This window comes from Sebastes umbrosus, chromosome 19, assembly GCF_015220745.1.
Source record: "Sebastes umbrosus isolate fSebUmb1 chromosome 19, fSebUmb1.pri, whole genome shotgun sequence".
NCBI lineage: Eukaryota > Metazoa > Chordata > Actinopteri > Perciformes > Sebastidae > Sebastes > Sebastes umbrosus.
This window is the reverse complement of record NC_051287.1, coordinates 4,194,364-4,217,355: the sequence shown is the minus strand read 5'-3', so window position 1 is coordinate 4,217,355 and position 22,992 is coordinate 4,194,364. Positions and strand designations below refer to the sequence as shown.

Here is a 22,992-nt window from a genome sequence, read left to right as displayed (position 1 = left end):
GTACACATACGTGTGGGTGCGTCCAAGTGTGTGTGCATGTGCGTGGTTGTGGTGTGCAAGTGCGTGTGTATGTATTCATGTGCTGGAAAACACAATAATATGTGGGTACATGAGTAATGCCTGTGTGTGTGTGTGTGTGTGTGTGTGTGTTTGTATGCACGTGCGTATCTGAGGGGTGTGTGAGGTGTGTTTGAGGTGTGTATATGTGTGTGGTTGTGCATCTGTGTGTTTATTTACTGAAAAACACAATAGTGTGACACATTGCACCACTGGGTCAAAATTGACCCGGGAAGACAACAGGTGCTATAAAATTGAATAAAACACCCATAATGCAACGAAAATAGTCATTAATTTTCTTTGCAAAGACCATAGTAAGGAACCACCCAGGTAATTTTGGGGCAATTACATGAAAGAAATCCATATTTATGATAAAATGAAGTTTGAAAACAGGTCAAATTTGACCCGAGGACAACAGGAGGGTTAAATATATATACTAATACACTAGTACACCAGGGGGCGCCACATGATAGCTGCTAGTTTAACATGGTTAAAGAAAATTAATGTTATGTTACATGCAAAACACTTATATATATAAGATGTCCTTTTTATTTAAATAAAAGCATTTTTACTGGGCAAACTGGTGCAAATAGTGCAGCTTTACATGTAGATTGGTTTAATAATAAAATGTTATTTTTGTGTGAATATATATATATATATATATATATATATATATCCTCGATTTAATCAGAGAAAGAAAATGTTGTTGTGTTTAAGGGGAGATATGATTAATAGTGTGAGGGTGAGATAGTGAAAGCATCACCACTGGGTCGATGTATAGCTGTGAAGGCTTCTTCTTCTTCTTCTGGTTCAGCCTCCTCTTCCTCCTCCTCCTCCTCCTCCTCCTCCTCCGTGTAGGCAAACAGAGGTCGCAGAGAGAGAGAGAGAGAGAGAGAAGAAACCTCCACCTCCACCTCCAGCTCCACCGCTTCATGTTCAGCTCTCTAATGTAGCTTCTTCAACTCGACTCTGAAAGCAAAGAAAGCAACACAATGAGTGAGAGCATCTAACATCTGGGTGCGGCGTGTTTTCACATGAGGACGCAGGTTTTTTTTTTTGCTCTTTTGTAGTTTCCTTGCAGCTGAATGTCGAGGACATTTTGGATTTTTTAGATTTTCTTTACCCAAATTAAGGACCATTTTTTCTTCACCTCGGGTTTAGTTTCTTTTGAGTAAAGCTAAATACTTTTAAAACCCGTTAAAACAAGTCGTCTTCGCTGAGGAGGAATGAGCTTAAAGAGCCAGCTTCCAGTGTCTCTTTAAGGGGCTCAACATTAGCTTGCTTGCTAACACTAGCAAAACCCCTATTGAAGTACCCTCAAGTCAACGCCAGCTAATGACCACTTCTTCACATTTTATTCTTATTTTTTTGGAATAATACCACTCTGGACATCATTAACTCATCACTGACTCGACATTAATTCAGGTAAGTCTCTTTTATTTGCTTCTTCTTGTCTGTGGGGCCCCAGAAGACAACATGCTAACAGTGCTAGCTGTTAGCATTATTAGATTGAGGTCTCCTTGCTGCTGTCTGACTTGTGTCTTCACATTTTACCCTTTTTAACTCAACATTAAAGGCTTTTTTTTAGCTTTATTAATGTGATAATAACTGTGAAATGTGAAATATAACGGTGATGAGAGATTAAAGCAGCTGTCTGGTATTTTTGGGGGTCAACAGCTGTACATTAAAATACAGCTGTCCCATTCTTATCATATCTATTCAGAGACACCTAGAATATTTATAAATAAAGGTCAATAACATACTGAAATTTGAAGAAAACAAATTGCAATTATTTTTTACTAATATTGCAACAATTGCATAGTGCAGCAATGATTAAAATAATTCTCATTTTCATTGGAAAAAATATTAAAATTATTCTGGTTTTGTTGTGCAGGAATGATGTGTAGGCCATATCTCTGCAGTAAGTCAATATTTAATTTAGTAATTAAAGCCTTTTTCTGATGAGATAATAATATGTGAAATGTGTCCTCTTCTGATGTATATACCGGTAAAGGAGAGATGCAGCTGTCTTGTATTTTTTGGGGTCAACAGCTATGTAACATGACTGCCCCATTCTATCATCTATTTTTATTTATTTATTTAATTTATTTATTTATTTTGCACAATTTAAGACTATACAACATAACAAAAAAATAAATGAATAATATACAGTGCAGGAAGAGGCAAAAAACAACAACACTTGGCTTATCTGAAGCCTCCATCCAGAGACAAGATTAATATAAAGAAATAATATGACTACATAATAGTGATAACAAACAATTAGGACAAGATATATATAAAGAAATAATATAACTACATAATAGTGATAACACAATTAGGACAGGATATATATATATATATATATAAAGAAATAATATAACTACATAATAGTGATAACAAACAATTAGGACAAGATATATATAATAACAACAATAACAATAAATATATAAAAAAACAAGTGTGTGTGTGTGTGTGTTGCATGGAAGTTGCATGGACTTCTTCAAACAACATTGTCAGTGGGAAAAAATAAAAAAAGATAAAAACAGATACATGGACAACATGGGGAAAAGCAATGACAAAACAGCAATTAAATGACCCTTTAAGCGACTTTTGAAACATTTGACAGATTAACAGTTTATTGATAGATGTGAAAAGCTACTCCATCATTTGGTTCCCTTAAATCTAATCGAAAATTGACCTCTACTAGTGAGGAATTTAGGAGGATGAAGATCTAGAGATTGACAGGTTGAGTAAGAATGGACCTGAGCATTTGTTTTAAAATAGGTAAATAGGAACTGCTCAGGAATATTCCCACCAGAAAGTATCTTATAAATAAAAACACATATTTAAGAAAATCTAAATCATATTTATTCAGAGCCACCAGAATATTCAAAAATAACGCATTTTAAAGTCAATAAAATGGGTGTATTTTACTGGCATATCATTAACGTTTAACAGCTGCACTGCTGCAACAACAAGCAGTCACATCTTTTGTTGCAAGAAGGAAGGAGCACCTTCAACGGACTAGAGGGATTAGTGATTAGTGGGGCTCTGTACACTCCAACATGTCTGCGTTTTCACTTTCTCACCACTTCGCCTATAATCAGATTAAGATCCCCTACTTAACTCCCAATGCCATTTAATCCTGTTAAAGATTTGAGATATAGATGCGGAGCCAATCTCAGTCAAGAAATCTCAGGAAATCATGAAGCAAATAACGTCCAGGTGAAAATAACAGTATATCAATTAGGGCTGTGTATTGGCAAGAATCTGGCGATATAATACAATTCAATATATTGCGATACTGTAAGCAAGGCGATATATTGCGATATTTTAGATATAATTTTGGGGAAACTATCATATCATAAAGAACACACAACAAAAAATATTTTATACCCTGATTACAATACTATACAAACCCATCTCAACTATCTCTTAAAAGTGAGTTTAGTTGCCAAATACAGATACAAACTCTGCAGGTATTTATATATAATGCTAGATGAATGTCCTCCAACCTAGTTGCTGAAATACAGAGAAGGCTTTCTGATGCCTTAAAACCAAAATCTTGATTTCGAAGACTGTCATTGTCGTGCAGTAAAACAGATATCTGATTAGCCTTCGAAGACCATCCTTGCTGTTGTAAAATGTAAACAAAGACTGGGCCCTATCAGCTGTCATTGTTGTAGGCCCATAACCTCAGAGCTGGTAGCCAGCTGTTTGTAGATGATTATCCAGTTCTGCCTTCCTTTCCACATTGACATTTTTGACCATTCATCTAATTATATGCAAGACTGATCTTCAATACACACTGCATAAATCACAAAAACATGCACAGGGTCTTACTGCAGTGGTATGTTTCCATTGAGGTGCTGGTGAACATTTATTTTTTTCCTCATATGATCATTTACAACCGACCTTATCTAGGATGGAAGATAAGGTTCACTCTAACAAAGGCCCTCTACTGCACTGTTCTTTTCTCACTCCAGTAAGTTACAGATACACTTGCCCAACAGTTTGTTGTGCCACTTGGAGATGGGGGAAAAAAGCTTGATAAAAAGCCTTCAACAAAAGCAGCAACGCCATGTTTTGTTATCTTTATTATACACCAAAAATATGTTACCCAGGGCCTGGCTCCATAATGGTTAATCCAAAGTCCATAATGCTTCCATTGTGATTTTTTGCCTCCATATCTCTATATCATACTCTGAGTCAGACAAATAACACTCTTGAAGGATTAAGCCTAGGTCACCCAGGTTAAGCCTAGGTCAAGACCATGTTTTTCTAAAACGTTTTGCTCAGCCAGGTTTTCCTTGATGGCAATACCTTTTAAAAGCCCAATGAAATGGTATATTTACTTCCTTATGTAATTCCTGTTGAAAAGGGACACAGTGAGTGATCATCCTGAATAGAGCTCCAAAGCTTAATTGATTAGTTGTCAACTATTACCTTAATTGCCAACTATCTAGTTTTTTTAAGGAAAAAACTAGATAGTTGGCAATATGGGATATCAGTAAAGGAGAGAATGGCTTTTTGAAGGGTCTGATTTCTTAAAAAATAGTATTAAATTTACTTTTTTAATGCCTAGTGTTGGTGTTGAAAGATTGCTGAACACAGTGCTGTGAGAAAATGTATTGTGTGAGTATCGATGCAACTTCAGTTGTGTTTGACTAGTGACATTTTATAAGAGATTAGGAATCTTTTTTCCCCATCTTCTTTAATATTCCTGCTTGTGTGACCATATAAGTGCACATTTCCTCTCCCAACTTTAGAACTGAGTCTGAGAAAGAGAAATGTGCGCGAGCAATGTGTCAACAATGAAGCTGTTGACGTGGAGACCACGAAAGACCACGTGGTTAATGACTAAATGCTCATGTGAAATTGTTGACTAGTTGCAGTTGATGGTGTGCAAAGATAGTGAACAAACCTGTGAGAAAATATTGTCATGCAAGGAAATGAGCCGTTTCCTCTGTGAGAATGTGCCAATTTGTATTATTTTTTGTAATATATTGCAGCTGGCAGGTGATGTAGTATTTCTTATGTCACAGTTTTTTGTGCTGATGGGTGATTGGCACAGTTAAACTGTTGTCAGTCTGAATTTCCTTCATATCATTGTTTCAGCCAAAGCAAAATTCAATTTAATTTTGGCTTTTTCTTTAATAGGTTAGATAGTCCTCACATCGTCAACACTGTTTTCCATGCTGTGTTTAGTGGGTGCAGTTGAATGGATGAATAAATTTGATGTTATTTTTCTTTGTTCTTTTTTAACAGATAAAAAGACATTTGGCAAGTTGTTAGACTTAGTTTTTGTTGTGTGTAAGCAGCCCATGCCCTCTTGTAGCAGGTGCAAGCAGAGCAAGCTGTTGCATGTGTTTATTTACATTCATTAATGGGTAGGGATGCACCGATTCAACTTCTTCAGTCCCGATACCGATACCTGGGCTTTGATTATAGACAGATACCGAGTACCGATCCGATATCAGCGTATAATCAACAAGCTGTATGCCTCACTGTGTGGAAGTGACTGGGATCATTCTTTTATGTGTACATCAGGCTTGACTTAAACATTGCTTTCCTAACTTTATAAAACAAATTGTAAAAAATAATAATATTACATATATTATTTATTATTAAAATAATAAATTGTACACCAGCAACTTGGTAAAACATCTTAAAAATTAACAGGAAATACAATCCAAGTGTAAACCTTTTTAATGCAGCAACAAATTGGTAAAAAATTCCAGTATATAATGTATAAACGTAGAATTGAATTGAATAAAACCGCCCCATTGTCACCGATATCCAATCCAGCGATTTGAGTTAGTATCAGCCTGATATCAGATATCTGTATCGGTGTTGGTGCATGATCCTTATAGAGTTGAAAAGATTAGACCATAAATCAATAACTTAATCGACGGAGAAAACGGTTAATTATTTTGATATCTAGATGATGATAATAAAGGACACTCAATCAGTACAGGCTCTCCCATCCCCACATTTGAGGATCTATTCTGCTAGTGAAATGTATAAGGGCGTTTTGTTTTATACTAACACCAATAAATCCTCAACATGTGGGGAGCAATGCGTCATTGTAGAGATTGGGGACATGTGTGCTCTCCTGGAAACATAGATATCTTTTTAAATAAGCCCCATTTTAACATAACTCAGATGATGTCAGCTGGTCCACCCAAGTAATTAATTTCAATTATTCAAAGTTCTTGGCATCAGCGGCTTCTTTGTTGTCATTTCAAACTCCCCCAAAAACATCAACAGTGTAATGGTCCATAGAAATGTTATCGCTTCATTGCGGGTGCTAAAGATAATGTCCTGAGCCCAGTTTTGGTAAATGTAACTGGCACTTTCCCCGTCTATGTACAGTATGTAGTCATACATTTTTGCTTTATAAGTTACTGAGTGGAAGACCGAGCTTCGCCCCTTCCATATCTGGTGTGTGTCACATCTATTCCAGTTTGGCTGTAAGAGAGAGAGGTTAAACATGGTGCTGACATTTTCAGCCAACTTCTCTTACAGCGCTACACTCTGCACACGGTTTCAGTGTTTGAACTGGTGCAACACCTTTGTTTAAAGCTATGAGGTAAAATGCAGTGTTTATGCTCTGACTAGTTTGGTTTCGTCTGTGAAGTGTTTTCCTTGTTTGAGCATTTCCGTTGCTTTTCCATGATCCTTCTGAATCTCTGCAGAGGCCGGTGATAAGTGTTTGGCTGTCAAGAAGTGCTTGTCCTGCTCCTTTTAAAGCAGGTGAAAGCATGCAGCAGCGTGCAAAACAATGAATGATTTGATTGCAGGCTGTTGACTACAGTTTTGGTCATGTGTTAAAGCAAGGTCATGGGATTAGTCAGCCACCTGAGGAAGACCGTTTGTGGTCAAACCATTGTCATGACCATGTAGAATAAAGGAACAAGATAGCAGTGTGCAGGTATTTTATAGATGTGCTCCCTGATGATTGCATGGGATTTGTGAGCATATTAAACTGAGTTTTACGTGGTACAATAGTGGCACACTTTTCATAAGGGCAGATCACCATGGTAACTAAAGCTGCACAGCTAACTTGATCTGGAGCAGGCTATATTCAGACTAGGGATGTCCCGAGCTGATATTTATAATTTATAGCAACGTTGCAGTCCCACTGACCTTACTCAGGCTGTATAAAAAGCACTGACGCACCCCTCTATGTGTCTGCTCTGTAAGAGACTGTTTGTTCCGACTGTTCTTTCAAATGATTTCCAAAGGCTGTCCTCAACCAAAGAAATTCTTAGTTGACTAACATTCATCTGATTTTGTTGACTAATTGATTGGTCGATTTAATCAACCGATCTTTGAAACTGAAAAATCTGAAATAAGTCATTCAGCATGAAAAAAAGCATAAAAAATGACTGATCAACTAAAGAAATCTTAGTCGACTAAAGCTGGGGACACACCAAACCGACATCAAAGAACTAGCGGCGACGGAGGCCGCCTGTTGCGTCGCCTCTCGTCGCCTTTCTCTTGGCCAAAAAGTGGCACTTGAACACACCGCAAAGACTACAGCTGATGGCCAACTACCACATACTTGCTCAACATGCTGTATCGGACGAAAAAACTCCGCCACGGGCAGACTAGAGCCGACGGTGTGGGACACACCAAAAAAAACTAGGTCGACGGACGCTCACCTACTGGCCCAAACTGTCCGACGACTGACCGTCAGCTTGGTGTGTCAGGGCCTTAAGACCAAAACGACCAATAATACTCCAAATTCTCCTCCAGAATAATTCTGCATTTAGAGTGTTATTGATTTATACTGTATGTATTTTGTCTGTCAACACCCTTGTGGTGTGGTGATTTTGATTTACAATCTGGTGAAGGTCTGTGGGTCCGCAGCAATATTTAACTACCGCTTTGCTCTTCATAATTATAAATCACTCAAAGATATATGCCCATGTCTATGGATTTCTTTTCTTGGTCTGTTGCCCATTGGCTATTAAAGCTTGCTTAACAAATAGCAGGTACATTATCTACTGTAGAGATCAATATTGAATGAAGAGCCTATTAAATGCAATGAAGGCCTTTCATACACTAGATGGATGGTTTATAACTCGTTTTGTGAGTCTGTATTTTGGCAGAGTATTTGAGGAAAAATGTAAATTTGAGTTATATTTGACATCAGTTTTAACATATACATCTGTGTATCCAGTTTCTCCCTAATGATTTGCTTGCTTCTGTGACCCAGTTAGGAGAACATCTGTCTCTGCCTCATTCAGTCTTGCTGTTTATCAGCCGATACGTTCATAAAGCCAAATCCTTCTGGTGTCTTTTGGCTGATTAAGACACCACATGAGGAGCATGTTCTAACAGCTCCAATCTCCCCTACATAACATATGGGAAACTGAAATAAATTACTGGTATAAAAAGAAGACATTTATGCAGAACAGTGTAGTTGTAGAAGAAATGGTCTTTTGTAATATCAGCTACAGGTATGCATCATATCTCTGCTAGAAGCTGCGTTCATACTGATTGTATGTGCTGAGTAATGCATTGACTTCAGGCTGAGTATACAGAGGCACAGAGTCAAACAATATTTCAGCACAACGTAGATCCATCGGCATGTATTTTATATAACTTATAAAAAAGACATGAAAAATTCATGCTGAAGAAAAATATAATATCCTGCTGGGTCAGTGCAGTCATCCTCTGCCAGGTATCCCCACTGCAAGGTCAAAAATGGAGTGATAGAAACACATCACAGATGCAGTATTTGTTAAAAACGTTCTATATTTGATTGCATATATAATATGGCTTTATTTTTAGGCGAAATTGGGCTTTTAACAAATTGCATTTGGCTTGTTCAGTTATATGATATCACTGAATTATAATAATGTAGTGTTTCAAATGAAATGCGCTGAGAATTTTTTATAAGGTTTGGGACAATGATCGGGCTCAGTGCAGCCTGGTTCATCCATATTCATGCTCATTCATATTCACTGCAGAGGAAGATGCAGCCAAAAAATATTTATTTTTATATACTCACTGATATGACACAATATTTTATAAATCTAATGTACTCCAATTCTTTTTCTGTTTGATTCTTGTTAAATCGTGATCCTTTATTCCAGCTAATCCTATTACTTTGGCTCTGTATCTACGTAACTCCCCAAGAAGATCAATACATTGATCTTATCTTAAACTCTACCCTTATTTTACCCCTTACCATTCCGCCCTCCTTTTTTAGAGAGGCAAGGGTGGGGCACAGGGGATGTTCAGGGGTAGATAAAAAGTCAACAGCATATGTCACATAGAAGTGGTGTACATCATCTGAAAGCTGGGAACATGAAGATTATTTTGAGATGCAGCTCAGCACTGTGTGTCAAGTTGTTCTGTGTTGGCATCCTCTGAATGCACTTTGGTCTCCGCCGGAGTTTTAAGGGGTTAATCTGGATCTGTATGTTGCATGTGGACTGTTTGACCATGTTTCATGGCTTGATTGGAAAAGTCAGGGTTAACAAAAACAGTTGATAACCAGTTACATGACACAGGTTGCCAGGATTGATAATTTCCTGATAGTCTGGAGTGATGAGGAGACACAGCATCCCTCTGAATAGACTCAGACCTACAGCCCTTTATCCATATTAGACTATTTTGTGTCTACATCCAGTTGAGATGGATTGCAGCTCCGCACACATATCTTAAGTGACATATCTTTTTCCCTGTTCAATATGTAAATTACCGTATACATTTTCTCCATTTCCTTGGACCACGGTCCGACCTCGAAGACGACATCCATTATAGTCTCCCAGGCTGACATGTCCCCATAGAAATTATACAATTTGTCTTGTTTACGATCCCCGTACAAGGATACATAATGTTATTGTTGTTGCTCAAGGAGATTGTGGTTTGTTATTGCTACTGGTTTCACGCAGTGGCTGCACTGGCACAAAAATGACATTTACATCTGCTTACACATGCTACAAAATGAACTAAATGGCCCTCCAGTGCGGTCTATGATGTATTTGACCACATATGTGGACGTGACCTCTGACTGCCTCCAGTTGTTACCTGAGTCATTGTGTTTTGGGTGAAATCACACCTGTGTTAATTTGTAAAAGGATCGCCCAAGCTGCATTTTAGTGCAAAAATGTGAACAGCTCACTGTTGGCTAAGGCCGTTGGTATAATTCAAATGATATGAAATCTGGCTTGTGTGGGTTTGGGCCCATAAAGAAGCTCCATATTTGGCTTTCAATCACTGCATTGTGCTGCGATTTAAACAGGCTGGTCAGCACCTTGTTCACTCACTGACCCCAATAAACCATCGCCTGCCTGTGACATCATGTGACCGATTTTAGTATACCTCTGTGTCTACATTGGTTTACTACTAGTGACTAAAGTCATATCCGTTCCCACCTTGATCCACGAGTATCTCCTTTCAGTGCTGTCATTAAACGAACACACCTTGTAACTGCAGTGAGAGCCCGTCTTTGTGTTTGCTCACAGCGTCATATTTGAGAGCAAGCCAATTTGATGAGTTTACAGTGTTCTGCTGAGTCTATTAGCAGAGCGAAAGAACAGACTGGCCAGTACAAGGAAAAGATAAATTGGTATTAGGAATACACAATTAGTCCTGTAATGGAAAATAATGACATTATTACCATAGAGAAACCAAACAAACAAGCAGCTGATCTCCTGTGGGTTCACTGTATGGCTGCAGTAGTGATGGGGCTATCTGACTGAAAGGCAAGTAGCTGCAAAGGAGACGATGCTGTCGGTGTAGCTGCAATGCCCCCCCCTCCCCCACTGTGCCAACACCCCCCGATTTGAAAATTGACGCTTCTCATGCTCTATTCCAGTGTGTGACGGAGGGAACTTTTGTTTGGCAAGATTCATGTATCCCAAATAGATGAGATGAGGATAAAGGCGCCCAAGAGGAAGTGGAGCAGAAACTAATGGGTGTCAGTGCAGTCCAGTGTGTTTGCAGCTGATTGGGAGGACCCTTTGAATAAGTCAAATTTTCTCTTTCGTTCTCTGCCTTTCTCCTCCCCTCTTTTTCTTGCCTGTTTTTTTATCCCTCCCTCTTTCCTGCTCTATAGCTCTATTGTGCTCGATGAGGACGGTGGAGGGATGATCCTATCTTTTAGCTGGCTCGGTTTTGTCTCAGATCAGCTGGCAAAGCTAATACTTTTCCAGACATGCACGGACAATACTCTGTGTTGTCTTGTGCTCTGACCTGACAAGTACGATTATGCCGCATTTTCAAAGCTGAGTCTTGCTCAAGGTCTTGTTTTTTTTCTTTAGACAAGCTTCATAAAATAGGCAGATTTTCTTTGTGCATTACAATGTATGTTGCACTAATGCTGTAACAGGGTAACGGCTTGATCATTATCTCATTCTAATTCTTGTCAAATGTTAATTTACCACAACATGTATGACAATTACTGAGAGTTCCCCACAGTAAAAATTAATTTATAATGTGTATGCGTCTATGTGTGCCCTCAGGCAGTACTAACCTGGCACATAGGAGGAGCATAGCTATTTCAGGATATCTTAAACTTAATAAATTCCTCCCCCATTCAACGGCTCTGTGTAGTTAAAGAAGTATTCGCTGACAAATCAAGTTTTTTGTAGAACATACTGAACATTAGCGTACCCCTAACGAGCATAACTTAACATGATGAGAGAGAAAGAGGCTCTTTTGACCTCAATTTGAGCGCTAATTAACCGGCACCATTAGAACGCGTAAAAACAGGTCTTACAGGAGCTTAATCTAGTCCCGTTTAGAGCTGCGACGATCAATCGATTAGTTGTTAACTATTAAATTAATCGCCAACAACTTTTGATTATCGATTAATTGGCTTGAGTAATTTAAAAACAATTCCAGCTTCTTAAATGTGAATATTTTCTGGTTTCTTTACTCCTCTATGACAGTAAACTGAATATCTTTGAGTTGAGGAGACATTTGAGGACGTCATCTTGGGCTTTGAGAAACACTGATCGACATTTTTCACCATTTTCTGACATTTTATAGACCAAACAACTAATCGATTAATCGACAATGAAAATAATCATGACTAATCCCATCATTCAGTTTGGATTTTAGCAGTTTTTCATCACTGCTCACAAGAGATTAGACATATTATCAATACAACAATATGTCTTGCAAAAGACCATATAGTCACTGCCACCAACTATTTCTTTGGAACGGCTGTTTTACATTTGAATAATATCAAACATGTAAAGGCTAGGCATGGGACGATATGAAAATTTCATGTCAGGTCAATTTTATTTGCATAGCCCAATATCACAAATGACAAATTTGCCTCAGGGGGGTTTACAATCTGTACAGGATATGACACACTCTGTCTTTTACAGTACGACCCTCTCATCGGATGAGGAAAAAACATAACCAAAAAAAAAACCTTTATAACAGGGAAAAATAAAATGGAAGAAACCTCAGGAAGGGCAACAGAGGAGGGATTCTGACAGTTGAGATCCAAGAGGAATTTCATACTTTTCGATTGGTTATTGTTGTTTGTACTGTTTGCTTTATGCATTGGTGCTTATGTTGTCTTTTATCTTTGTCCTTTTCCATTAGATAAGCAACTTGTTGCTGTTGGATCTATCATCTGCCATCCACTGGGATCCAGGCGCTTGAGTCCTAAATGACAAGGTATGTAAGGCAGCCCATTCATGTCATGCAGTTTCCTCCTTTCAGCATTGAGGTGACTAAGGCTGAAACTATTGCGGGGTTTGTTTTATGGATTTAATTTCAAATGTACTGTATGTCTCTTGAAGCAAACACGTCGGTATGAACTGTTTTGTTCTCACTGAAGTGATGTTTTTACGTCAAACATTAATCCGATATCTAACAAGAAACAACAAGCGTGCCCCACCCTGTTCTCCTGAAGCCCAGGAGACATGATACACCTGCCAAACTAGCTCTGTGTGCCATCAGCATCCTATTTCATCTTAAAAGGGTACAAAGAAATAGCTATGATAGCATCATAGGGCTCTAGTTAGATGATGATTTGTCACAAAATTACTTCCTTTAACCCCTCACAGATGTTGTTGAAAAAGATCTTTATCAAATTCATGTGGAACAATAGATGACGATGATTGAAAGTGACGTTTCCGTGACAGGGGAGGGCTCCTATTTTCTATGGTACTACTGGCAGGAACAGGTTATTTGGCTTCCAAAGCTAAAGGATTTACTCTGTCTGAAGTGCAACACGTCCACATGTACTTGTTTGACTAGTTGGTTTCTCTCTGTCTGTTTGCATAACTTTCACAACGCTGCGGGCTTTTCATCAATCCACATTTGATACCTGGATCTAAGCCAAGGTCAACATTCTGGTCTCTAATTCCACAATATTTTTTTTTTCTTTTTTTTTTTTTTTTAATAAATTACATGGGCAGACAACTATTGATGTACTGTTACATGATGATTACAGGGCTACAGTATGTAAGCACACTTTCAGCACTGTGATCAATACATGTCTGTCAGTTTAACCCTCATCCTTTTAGTCATATCTCACGGGGGCTTTATTCTATCAATCCAATTTTTTGTGATTTTGTCAATCAATTTGTTCCCAGTGACTTTATATCATTGTTTTTTGTGTGCTAGTGCTTTTTAAAAAGACAAATGTATTGGGAACAAGAGTTAAAAGCACCCAGTTGCAGCCTATGCAGTTAAAATAGATGTTATAGAGGAGATAGATCAAATGTTGCTATGATGGTTGTGTCTTACAGTAGTTTATTCTTGGGGTCCCAGTGGGTAGTCCTTGTATGTTAAATAGGTTGTTAGGATGATGGTAAACCTGGGGACACACCAAGCCGACATCAAAGAACTAGCGGTGACGAAGGCCACTACTTGCATCGCCTCACGTCGCCTTTGTTTTGGCCGACAAGTTGCTCTCTAACACACTGCAAAGACTACAGCCAACGGCCAGTTAGCATGTACGTTCTGCGCCTGCGTGAGAGGAAATAACTCTCCACGCCAGCAGGACACAGTAGCCTGTATTTGTCGTTCAAAAAGGGAAACGGGAAGACCGAGAACGGCAGATATACAAGCTGTTGTTATGATACGTACATGAAACAAAGCGGCATTTGCCGACCATTTTCACACCACTCTCACTCACCACTTAGCTTCATTCCAGATGACAATGTTGTTGTGAATATATCCATGTATTGGAATGATCAGATAAGACAAAGATGAAAAATTAAATGTGTTTCTCCTCTTGTCTTTACTCGTTGGCTTGCTTTCCTCACGTCCTTTTCTCTTCCCATGCACTGATTCGTGCTGAACAGCCAATCAGACGGCCCCAAACTGTCCCAACGGCCAACCGTCAGCTTGGTGTGTCAGGGCCTTAAGGAGTAATACAAACTACCATTCAGTCACACATTAGTTGTGGATATTTGCTGCTGTTTACAAGTGTTTAGGGGCATATCTACCAGTTTCTTTGATTGTATGTGACACCAGTTTACACAGGGTAGTAGCTCATGTCTCGTTGGAAAACCTCTTTTCACCCACACTGGGCTAGAATCATATAAATGATTACGTATGACATTATTTTTTCCGTTCGTAGAAGAAGACCGTGATTTGTACCGTGCCGTACTGTTAATGATTAAACTGTTTTTAAGGAGCTACAGTTTTATCTTTCAAGGCCAGTCTCTGAGTGTGCTGGACCTGTTAGCATTGGCTGCTGATTGTGGTATTGTTTGGAATATTCACAGCACAGATTTTTTCTTTAAAGTTGAGATTCCTCCAGTTCCTTCTTTGACATAATGTCTTTTCATAGAAAGAATATTTTTTAAAAACATGCCAGAGATTGTGCTCCCAGAGGAGGGACATTTTTATGTGACTTATGTAACTTGGTTGCCAGCATGCCAGAGACTGATTTCCCATAAGTGGGATTCTTATATTAAGTGAGTAGTATAGTTCTTGAGGAGAATTAATTGACTTGGATTAACTATAGCCTACTTATGCATGTGATTGAATATCTTACCAGAACATCTAATTGATTATTCCATGCACACAGTTTCAGCTGACAGCGCTTTTGGCTCTAAGGCAACTTTGCCATTATTAGAAACCTCAACATTTTCTGGATAATGAGGTACAGCCCCTTTTCTGGCTTTGTAAGACTTATATTGACAGCATCGTAGCTAACTATTGCTCAGTGTCTTAAAACTTGCAATTTCTTTGGACACTTTGAGACAACGGAAAGTTGTGAACACACAGAGCAACATTATCTTTTATTTGGAGTCGTGTTTTTGACCACCTGATGAATGTAAGTCCAATATTCACTCTCTTTTAGCTCTGGTCTCTACCAACTCCTGAGGGAAATATCTGGCACATTAGCTGCTAAATGATCCACTATGTTCACTAGATGTTCACTAACTGTGTCCGTCTGTTGTTTGAGGTTTCAGAGCTTTTTTTGTGGCGACTAAAACGACACTATGCGTGAACCACAAAAACAATATCACTAATAGCCGCTCTAAAGAAAACACAAATTTTTAGCGTGTGCTTCAGGGTGTCGTAGGGTCACAGATGGAGTTTCCATATTTGCTCCGGAGGTGTGTGATTCGTCAGCTTGTTCTCCTTGTGTTTTCTCCAACATGCTTCTGATGCAGCTAGCAGTCGTTGATAGTGAAGATGACATGAAACAAGATGAAGACAGGCTCTGTAATAATTAATTATCTTTCTCCTGAAGCAAGACAAGCTGTTACTAACTGTGTAAATTACAGTAGTTCACACTCACTGTGTTTACGGATGCAGATGACGGTGAGGAAATTGCCAAAGCTTGCTTGTTGCTTTCCCCAGTAGGTTCCTATTTATGTATAGATAAATACAAAGATAATTTCTCATAAATTACCAAGAGCATGCCCTTCTCTACCCCATTTTTTAATAGATATATTAATATTCTGTATTTTACAATCTCATATACAGTATATCAGATTTTAGAGCAGACTACTATTTATAACCAACCGGGCTCTCTCCTTCTTTGCTCTGGTTAGGTCTTAATGAGGAAGAAACTGCTCTGCAAAAAATCCGTAGACTTATACTCTGAACGACGTCGGCCCTAATTGATTTGTTTAAGATTTTTTAACAAGGTATGGACAAAAAAAATCACCATCTAGAGATGATCCAAGCTTTTAGGCTTCAAATAGGTTTGTCTCAGGCTAGCTTTTTTAACATATCCACTCATTTATTTTCTATGCCTTCAGGGGAAAGTTAAGAAACATTTGTGCAAACAGTTATGCAAACCCTTCTTGCCGGTCAGCCGTAGACTTGTTCATGTTGTTGCAGCTTTTTGCTTGTCACATTTAGTTTTCAAAATAGATGGCGTCGCTGTGGGTTTTTGAAGCACTCTGTGGGTCCATCTATGCATATTCTGACTCATTTTAAGTGTAAATGAACATTCATTATTGTAAAAAGATATACATATATATAGGGCTGCAACTAACGATTATTTTCATTGTCAATTAATCTGTTGATTATTTTCTCGATTAATCGATTAGTTGTTTGGTCTGCAAAATGTCAGAAAATGGTGAAAAATCGTCCTCAAATGTTTTGTTTTGTCTACAACTCAAAGATATTCAGTTTACTGTTATAGAAGAGTAAATAAACCAGAACATTTTCACATTTAAGAAGCTGCAATTTTGACTTGTTTTTCTTTAAAAAATGACTCAAACCGATTAATCGATTATCAAAATAGTTGGTGAGCATTGAATAGCTGACAAATCATCGATTAATCATTGCAGCTCTACATATATACAGTATATTTAAGATAAATTAACCTCTTTTAGTTCATTTTAGCACAGGCTAATGTAATGTATAAGCTAATTCCAGTGCTTTCTGGTTATCAAAGGGCTGTGTTTCTGTTATGTTTGAGAATGGGAAAGACTGAACGCCATATTTTGACCCATCTTGCTTTGTGCTTTTTCATTGTTTAAAGAGCATTTAAAGAGCAGACTTTATGACTTTAACAAGCCGTTCGGGGAATGTTATCCATTTCCATATTCTGCAGTAGGCAAACAAGGAAAATGTGGCAGTTGTCTGCATGGATACATGGCTCTGACCTGAATGTGTCTGACCTGGTTATTGAGACTTGGCAAACTGCATCTCCCGCTCCCTCTGTCTTTCTCGCTCACATGGACAAACACACAAACAGACAAGCTACTGTATCTGATGCATAATATCTCTTTTTTACTAGTGAAGCATCATCTTTCACACTGATGAGAGAGGTTTTAAGAACATCTTTTAGTGTCTAAAACTGTCCATTTACTTTTCAAGTTGTAGTAAATACATTTGAGAAAACTAATTGAGTGCCACGCAATGCAAAAGGAAAGTATTTACCTCCACAGTGTGCTGTATACATTTTATATGTCTGGCTTACTAATTTACCATCCATTACTCTTGATTTTTCCATTCTTGGCCATCTGTGGGAGCAGCCTAGATCATGAGCAGATAGCCCTCCAGCTCCTCTTGAGCTCTGTGAATTGGAAACGTGACAAGCAACATTGCTCTGTGGCACTTGAACGCGCTGTAAATTCATATCAGCATACTTGGTTTCACTGTAAACACTAATCGGCTGCTTCTCTCGTATGTCACGGTTCAAAATAAACTGTGATGGTGAATAAAGTAATTGCATATTTGAAGTGTCACGTGGGAGTGATCTTAGTGTAGAATGGATGTGGTTCTGCCTCATGTATACTGCTGTTTTTTGTGTCTGTTGCATGCTGCACCACAGTAAAATGCTGTTTAAAGTAATCCAATTTAGAGTTTTTTTAAATTTGAAATCTGAATAACACTCATAGCGACTCGCAGCTTTGCATTAATGTCTCCCTATAATATCCATGGAAAGAGGAATGTCAGTCTGTAAATGTTGTGGCTGGAAGGTTTATGCAGGATTTGAACGGCCTTTCTTTATCCCCAGAAAGAGCGAAACATTTTGAAGTTTGAATGCGGTTTTCAACAAACAGAAACATTTCAAAAGCAATGTTGGATGTGCAAAATGTCCCCAAAATGTAGACTTTTTTTCTTGCTGTCATTGTGGATATTTAATTGAAACAGCTGGCTGTTGTTTATTTGTGCCGTATCATCGTTTCCTGAGTCGTCATACTATGCGTAACGACAGGAAGTCATCATTTTTGTAGGTTGCAAGGAGGTGTTATTGGCAGCTGCCGAACCATTAGTGCAGTGAGTTATGGTTAGTACTGGATATTGCCTTCATTAAGATGATTGTTTTGTTGCTTAGGAGCACCAGAAACTTTTACTTGAATGAGTTTAACTAAGGCTGACGATATCTATTGTCAAAACAATATAAAAATGCCTAGTGTTTATATTTTCTAGCATGATATAGAATAGACCTATATTACTTTAAACTGTTATGTTCATTTTGCAGTCAAGTTCTTAAAATGAGAGAATACTTTGTACTTTTCATTTAATTCACACATCGAGTATACAACAATAGGCTTTACCATGTGGTTATGTCCTATAGACTATATATTTACTGAACTACCAGAAAACATGCAACATCGTGATATATATCGTTATTGAGATATGAAATGACCTATATCCTGATAGAAGATTTTGTTCTAAATTTAATCCACCAATGTTGCTGTAATGTACCTTTTGTTAAGCAGCCAAATATTTGTTTACCGGCAACTTTCTTCCGTTCTAGAGTAGTTTGCATGTTTTAACCTAATCTGCTACTGTTGTGAAGAACCTGAAGGCTATGAAATAGACTCTACTGCTCCATAACCCTTTTGGTTATTGTGGCATTTTTTAATAAGGGCTAATATCATTGTTCGGGGCTCCTCTGTGCAGAAATGAATCTCATGGGCTCATATTTAACTGGATCTCATATTTAATTAAGAACTTACCGGCAGAGGGGATTTTAGAGCAGACTACTATTTATAACCAACAGGGCTCTCTGCTTCTTTGCCCTGGTTAGGTCTTAATGAGGGAGAAACTGCTCTGCAAAAATCCAGACTCCTATTCTGAACTCGTCGGACCTACGTGTATTCATTTGTTTAAGGTTTTATGGACAAAACAATATTATAATTTAAATCCCCACCTAGACATGCTCCAAGCTTTTAGGCTTCAAATTGGTTTGTTTTAGGCTAGCTATTTTAACATATCCACTCATTCATTTTCTATGCCTTCAGGGGAAAGTTAGGAAACATTTGTGCAAACAGTTATGCAAACCCTTCTATCCGGTCAGCAGTAGACTGTCATCTTGCTGCAGCTTTTTGCTTGTCACATTTAGTTTTCAGAATAGATGGCTTTGCTGTGGGTTAGTAGCACTCTTTGGATCCATAAAGACCACTCAAACATTGGGACCATTGTAGAAATGTGACATCAAGTGACGAGGGAAATGGTAAGAGAAGGGAGGAAGAAAAACTCAAAGCACAAACGTTGCTACTGAAGGCCCTCAGTTACTTAATTTGATAAGGCAGCTCTGCACTCTTTCAAGCACAGAAGACTAATATCTGCTACACCATGTCAATAAACAAGACCTTTCTGGCAACAAGTGTTTCCTCGGTTTCACATGGAATACCAAGCAGGTGAAATTATTCAATTAGCCTTACCCGACATGCATTTCACCATGCTGCGCTCATTTAATGGGCTTCTCTGCAACTGTGGCTCAGAAATCGACTTTCCTCACACGTATTTGAACTTTAACTGCAGGTAAAACCTTGGTTTTCTCTCATTAAGACAAGCCTACTTCTACAGGAACGACATTTTCAAAAAAAAATCGCACCTGAATATGTTGTGCTTCCTGAGATGAAACATTTTTTTTCTTTCACGTTCAAATTGATATTCAACGTCAATTGACAGCTGTGGTGAGCTTGTGTCACAGGATACCCTGTTGCTGCACGTCTCAGCAGAATTGTCGTCAGTCTTCAAGAAGCCAGGAAGTGGCTTTCAGAGACACAACAAGGTAGTCCATTTAAGGCTGTGGTTGTAGTTCTGATCATGAAACTTAGTGCGAACAGTATTTGACCTGCAAATGGAAAATTTGTGCTTTAAGAGCAAGAGGAAACATACATTTATGGTTCAACAGCCACAGTGACATACAGAGCGGTGATGCAGTGGTTCAGTTGTCTAAACAACTCGGAGAGGAAAGAATTTGTAATGCACAGAATAAATACAGTGTTTGTTTTAGAAAAATGCTATATATACAAAATATTTTGTGTATTATAGAATAATTTCATTGTGATGCATTCGTATTGTAGGGATGTTACGAGAGCTAATACTAAGGTACGAAGATGCCAAAATTCTGAAAATGTGACGGCGTTCGTTACTGTAGGTACCGGGGATCAGGGCTCCAGACAAATGCTGTACCGTCATCCCGAGCAAGATAGAAAATGTTCCTTATAATGCCACATTGTGAACAACAAATCCATGTGGAGAGCTAGTTAACGTTAGCTGTTAGCAGCCGGTGGGCAGCACAGTCCTGCTTGGTTAAATAATGGAGCTAACAGCTAATGTACAGAGGTTGCAGTGAGTTACATTATGATGCGGTCAAGCTTTATTCAGTGAAAATTACTATTGGGCAATGGTAAATTATGTTATCATGTAATGTAATCTTGTAAAATGTAGTTTTTGACGAGAAACTTGAGCAGGATCATCAGAGATTAGTAATAAATTTGCAAAAAACAGTTTTGCAAACGGTAATAAAGGAGTGTATGTTGAAGTATCAACTACTAAATTTCTGGTATCGTGACATCTCTAATTGGCGGTGAATTGTGATACAAATCCGGTAACTTATCATGTGATTCACACCCAATATTACACAAAAAAATCAAAGGTAGCTTACCATAATGACCTTTATCTAGTGACCTTTTCTGTGGCTGTCGATGATAGTTAGTTTCCTTTGCTCTACAGTCACATACATAAATCGGTCCTATGATTCTATCAATACAGTAGGATTATAATCTTCAATAGAAGATGCACTGAATGGATGTTGAAAGTGTTGATGTGCAACAACTGAGTTTGGTATGAGTAAAGCCCACACTGATATTGTTGCATGAAGGACTAGGATGGCAAAATGGAAACTTTTGTCTCCATTTGTCCCAGTAAAATAGTCTTTTCATTCATTCATTCATTCATTCATAACGAAGCTGTTCTACTGTTGATTACTGTCATTCCTTTTCCCCTAAGATATGAAACAACAAGGGCTGCTCTACATATTTTCTACATAGTGACATTTCAGTACTAAGTGAATTGCAGGACAGACTGTTTCCAGCTTGCACGAAAGGTCAGAAGATAAACATGCTTATTAATCACCTCGTTGCATGGTAGAGAGGACGTAACCTTTGGAAGTGGACTCCCTCATGCCTAGTCTTTGTCCCTCTCTGGGGGATCCATGACATCTCCATAACCTCAGAGTTGTGAAGACCTGAACAAATGAAGTGGAAATAACACTCCATTCATTTGCCTTAGGCTCATCCGTGTCTAAAGAAATAACGTGGGAATTATTCATTAGAGTAATTATGATAGTCATCTCAAAGGGAATCGCCTAGATCCGGAATATTTGCAGTCCTCTGAACTGGGAGGCGCAGGCTGAATGTACAGAGAGTAAAAGACAGAATAAAAAAGTATCCCATTACAGCTTAAGTTGGAATCAATTAGAGTTGGCTACATGAAAGTTTTGTTGGAATATGTACACACTCCATTTCACTTGATGAGAATATTATCAGTCCGTTGCATAGCTGTCAGCTTGTGCAACTTTTTTTCATAACCTCTTTAAAGAACATCAGGCTCTTTATACACCATTCAGCAACACTTATGTGAGATGCGTCAACAAAAGCGTTCATCCAAGTACATTATATTTGTTTACTTCTTGCATATTGTTGCTTACTGGTAATCCATTTTGTACTAGTGGCATTTTCAGTAAAGGAAAACTGTTTTACAACTTCAGCTATTAGTGCATTTTACAACTTTTAGGACCTAATGATTTAAATAAGGGCTATTCAAGTGTTCATACTGGGAAGTAATTTACCTCAAAAAAATAATCCGCTGATTTACAGACGTCTCTTTACCAATGTAAGTCTACGGGAAAAAGTATTTTTGGGCCCAATGGCATCACGTGACGGACACGGTAGTAGTAATTCCTACGTTTCACCACTCTTCCTGGGGGCTTAGTTTTGCCACTGTTAGCTAGTTTACGTTTCTTCGGATGCAGTGACACAAAATCGATCGTTTTTTGAAACCAAAAAGTGATGTGGTAGACAATCTTGCACTAGTAAAAGCTTCAAAGCGTGTGGTGAGGAAATATAGCCCTGAATGAATTCAATATGGATTCATAATGGCAGGCACTGATGCTTGCTGAGTGTGTTGAATATAGTGAAATCCTATCAAATGTGGCGCTAAAACCATTGAAGCTCCAGATACACTTAAACACTCACTAAGGGGAAAGCAGAATATTTATTTTGGCCATTACAGCTGACAGCGTCATAACACATATTTACAGCCCAATTCATTTATTTATTTTTTTCATGTTGTGTTTTTTTTCTCTCTCTCATTTATTTGGGAAGGTGGTCCTCGGAAATGTTTTAACAATCAAAAGTGGGCCTTAGGTTACAAAATCTTGGGAACCCCCTGCCCTAGTGGACTTAGCCAGGGGCATGTAGCTGTGCGTCATAGTGTGTGGGAGGACTGCATCTTTAAACACTGTGTGTTTATGGTCAATACAGGGTATTGTAGGGAATAGTGAAACAGATAGTGGCTTGACTGTGAGCAGATTTTTTTCCCCCTCTGCTGTCAAAATACTGAGAATATGAATTCTTTGACCTTTTTTTTCAAGCATTTCCTTCAGTAAAGCAGTATTTTGTATAGTAGTAAGTGTCCAAAAGATAAATAAACTGCATATTCCATTTTTTTTCTAGAGCTTCAGCTTGTTTAGTACATGCACATACTGTATATATGAGGCACAGTGGCCTT

General features: G+C 38.2%; 1 protein-coding gene across 4 annotated transcripts in view; it reads left to right on the top strand.

Annotated features, from left to right (window-relative positions):
• Nucleotides 1-871: 871 nt before the first annotated feature.
• The window catches only part of erbin (erbb2 interacting protein), a 59,446-nt gene continuing 37,325 nt past the window's right edge, over nucleotides 872-22,992 (top strand). Inside the window, exons 1-2 of one of the 4 annotated variants that reach the window (XM_037752859.1) lie at nucleotides 872-1,482; nucleotides 12,637-12,711. The gene's annotated coding sequence lies outside the window, so the exon portion shown is untranslated. The remainder of the gene's footprint in view (nucleotides 1,483-12,636; nucleotides 12,712-22,992) is intronic. The other 3 variants (XM_037752858.1, XM_037752861.1, XM_037752860.1) reach the window with 3 other exon arrangements.